This window comes from Geospiza fortis, unplaced genomic scaffold, assembly GCF_000277835.1.
Source record: "Geospiza fortis unplaced genomic scaffold, GeoFor_1.0 scaffold237, whole genome shotgun sequence".
Lineage (NCBI taxonomy): Eukaryota > Metazoa > Chordata > Aves > Passeriformes > Thraupidae > Geospiza > Geospiza fortis.
Window position 1 is genome coordinate 2,222,729 of NW_005054319.1, and position 3,772 is coordinate 2,226,500.

A 3,772-nucleotide genomic window follows, 5' to 3' on the forward strand; every position below is an offset into this window, starting at 1 on the left:
GAACGCCGGAAAAGGAAAGGCAAAAAGGAGGAGGAGGCCAACGAGAGCCCCGTCACACCCACCGAGTGCACAAAAAGCCTTTTGATCCTCACCCAGCGCGTCTTCAAAGCGTTTCGTGCGCCAGCCGATGGAAAAACTGAACGCGGCCGCTTGGCCGCGCGGAGATGGAAAGAAATGTAAAGTATAATGGAAAACAAGAGGCGAGGGGTGAGGTTGCCTCCAGTGGGGGTCAGCGTGAGGGCTCACCTGCCACCCTGAGCAATGCTCCAGCTCTGAGTGATGAAACCCTGCTGGTCACCTGTTGCTCCATGTCACCAAAGCAACAGCTCCTTACCCTGCACATTCCTCAGAGGACAGCACAGGCGCTTGGCTCGGCGTCTTCTGCTGCACACCTGTCTCCCCCCACACCAAAACACCCTGGATGGGCCAGCATCCCTCGGACATAGGCTGGGATCCACCCTATTGCACCAGGCGCCATGGCCAGAGCTGCTGCTGACACAGATTAATGAGGAGGTTCAAGGCACCATCAGGATTTGTGAGGCCAGACCCTCTTAAGACAAGGGTGGGAGAATGTGGGCTGGCCTGACCCAAAGGGCAAGATTTCACAGAGCAAGTAGAAACACCTGAACATGCTCAAGTCAGATATGAGTGCAAGGGCGAGTCTTATCTCTGCACTAGGTGAAGGCACAGGTGTGGTCTGGGCTCCGCTCGAAACCGATACAGCAACACTCGCAATCCTCACCAGCAGTCCTCCAGGGCCTTGGGCCTCATCTCTTCTACCAAATCCTTCCCATCAGGATTATTTGGGACTATTCAGCTACCAACAAGAAGACACTAAAAATCAGCATGTCATCTCCCTTACATTTGTTACTTACAAAGCAAAACCCCGCAATGAAATCATAAACCACTCTGCAAACAAGTCATACCCAGCAGCGTTCCCTAAACATGCTGCACAGGGGTCTTCTGGGACCCTGCCTGCGATTTGATTATTAGAACCCTTTTAGTCTTTACCCTACTCCTGCCCTTCTTTCCTTAATTGCATTTGCTGCATCACATCTAAAATTAGGAGCTCAGCTTTTTGGAACAAGGACCACGCTACATCCGTGCTCTGTAAGCAGTACGACACATTCCGAATGCCACATCAATAAAGCAGCAAGTAGTATTACACCAACTGTGAGGGGAAAAAGCTTTTCCAGAGCTGCTCCACGCTCGTATTTACAGCAAGTGTTTTGACTGTGGGTTACATAAAGAGCCCTTGTAATTCTGCAATAAAGTTACCCATTGACAGCCTTGCCAACGCCCTCTCCCTCTCTCAGACAGCTCCTGTGCCTCCTGCAGCATCCTCCCAAAAACCTGGAAGTCTCCAGCTGACATCCTAAGTCTGACAGTCTCAGCTTAGAGCATCTAGAGATCTCAGTTCCTTTGCTTTGAAAGGGAAAGGCAGCAGAAAGCCTGACTCAGGCAGAGGTAGGACAGAGCTTTCCACACAAGGCTTGCAATTAAGAAAGAAAACATGCCAGAGTGAGATTTCAGACTTTCCACGCTACAGGGCTTTCCAAGCGCGTTACACATTAAGGAATTACTATAAAATCACTGCCGACACCCGACAACTGCAGATGAACTTGAATTTTAAAACTCTTTCTACACCGAAAGACAACCCCGGCCACAACACAAGTGCCTGGCAGACAGCCCTGCTGGCGTTTAGCTTCCATCCTCACACACATAGAGCAAACTGAAAACATGCAAGCCTCACCTTCCGCCAGGCCAGCGACGACTTCCCGAGGGCAGAAAAACAGTGCAAGGTTCAAGCAGTGACAGGGATCTCTGCCATCATGTCTCAATTCAGCACCGACAGCTACGCAGGGAACACTCTACTCATTCCCAAATGCAGCCATTTAAATCCTAGGCAGCTGTTTAAATTTCTCGTTTACCCTCAAGTTGTTCCCAGCTCCGGAGTGCCAGCCAAAGGGATGTGCCTACCACGGGTAACATCTGAGCTGACAGGTGAAGGCAACTACAGATGCTTAAATCCTCATCGCCGCGCCTCTGCCGCTCGGAGGCACGACACGGATTTCCAGCACATTGCAGCATGGTAGGCAGAGCACCATCCCTCTCCCCATCACTCAAAAAGCCATTCTCCTGCTCTGACAACCTTCACACATCCTGTAAGGCAGACTGACGCTTGTCACTCATTTGTAATGAGAGCGGGGAGGGACAGGCTGGTGGTGTGAATCAGAGAGTAGAGAAGCATATGCGAGGCAATATATTTGACATGAAGAGAGAGAAGACACAAGGAGGGGGTGAGTCACTGTTTACTGTTCTAGAGGAGCTCCACGCAGCCCTCGCCCAGCTGGCCAGCCTTCCATTTCCCTTATGGATCGGAACCAGCATCCAGCAGCAAAGGGGAGATTCAGGAACCTTCAGAGCACATTTGAGAGCTGCCAGGACAGAGCTCTCTGAGGCGCTCTCTGGGGAAGCCTGGACATGGATCAGACAGTCTTCAGTGCTTTGGTAAACAACCTAGTCAGAAGCTGCAAAGAGCCTGTGGTTAGGGAGCAGGGATACAGAGCACCAGGCGGGTACGTCTGTGTGTCACCTCTGAAACTTCATGGAGGAGGAGGCTGAAGGGGAAAGGTATGTGACAGCCAGCCCTGGTACTGACAAGCTTACAGCACTTTTTCCATCACGTGCTCATTAAACGCGGTGACAGAGATATACTGGAATTACACCTCAGCATCACCAGCCCAGAGCTGCAGCTCCCCAGCCGGACAAGCTGAGCCACCAAGCAACAAATAACTTGCTCGGATGCACAGCCAGACCCTGGGGCAGAACTGGGATTCCTAACTTTGCTGCTCCTGACTCCAAGTGCCAGCCACCAAGTCAGAGATCTTCACTAACTTTAATAATGGAACATACCATTGCTATTTGGCGTCCTGCAATACTGCAAAGCAGTGGGATCCACTATGCAGCCTGTCCCTCAACTCAGGAGCACAGTGCCAGGGTAATTGCTCTCATTACTGCCTTCCCCCAGCCCTTGTGCTGATGGTCACAGAGCACTGCATCGCTTGTGCTTGCTTCATGCTTGGAAGACTCTCTGCCCAGGTTTGAAGATAGCCTCAAACAATAGCTGAGACAGAAGTGGAAATTGCCTGTTCATCTCTACAGGGTGCTGAGCCTGAAACTTCCTGATAATTGAAAGTGCTAGCACCGCTCAAGTATTTCACAGCTGGATGTTTACAAAAATGATCAGCGAGCAAGCTTATCCCGCAAACCCCAACTGCCGCAGGGGCCAGCGCTCCCAGCTGTCCTTTCTTCGCTTCCCAAACATCTCACACAGCTAGAGATTTTCAATACCAAGTCCTGCAGCACATTCCATGCCATTAATCATCTTCCAATGCTGATGGAAATCAGAGGGTATCAAGCTGATCTGTATTTTTCCCTTTCAGGAGGCACACAGCAGTACTGAACTCCACACCGCAACAGATTGCTGAGACGGGCAACGGCGCAGAAATGACATAAAACATGACAAAGCACGCTGTCCTTGACAGGCAAGCAGGGGAAAAAAAAAATAAAAAACCCAACAAATTTCTACCTCTGGTTCAGAAACAGTTGTGAAGCAAGGCAAGAAGCTGGTGTAATACAGCCAGGGACACTTAACAGGGCTCAAAGCCCTGTCAAGCTCAGAGCGTGCAGAAGCGGGCAGGGTGTCCTGACAGGCCAGAGTCACCGTGTGCCCAACCTTGCGGCAAGTGCATTGAAATCCTAGGCAGCC

The 3,772-nt window shown here is 50.9% G+C and overlaps 1 protein-coding gene across 1 annotated transcript in view; it reads right to left on the reverse strand.

Moving 5' to 3' along the window:
- The window catches only part of MAFK (MAF bZIP transcription factor K), a 10,734-nt gene extending 8,305 nt beyond the window's left edge, over nt 1–2,429 (reverse strand). Inside the window, exon 1 of the mRNA XM_005420358.3 lies at nt 1,754–2,429. The gene's annotated coding sequence lies outside the window, so the exon portion shown is untranslated. The remainder of the gene's footprint in view (nt 1–1,753) is intronic.
- Between the last annotated feature and the right edge of the window lie 1,343 nt (nt 2,430–3,772).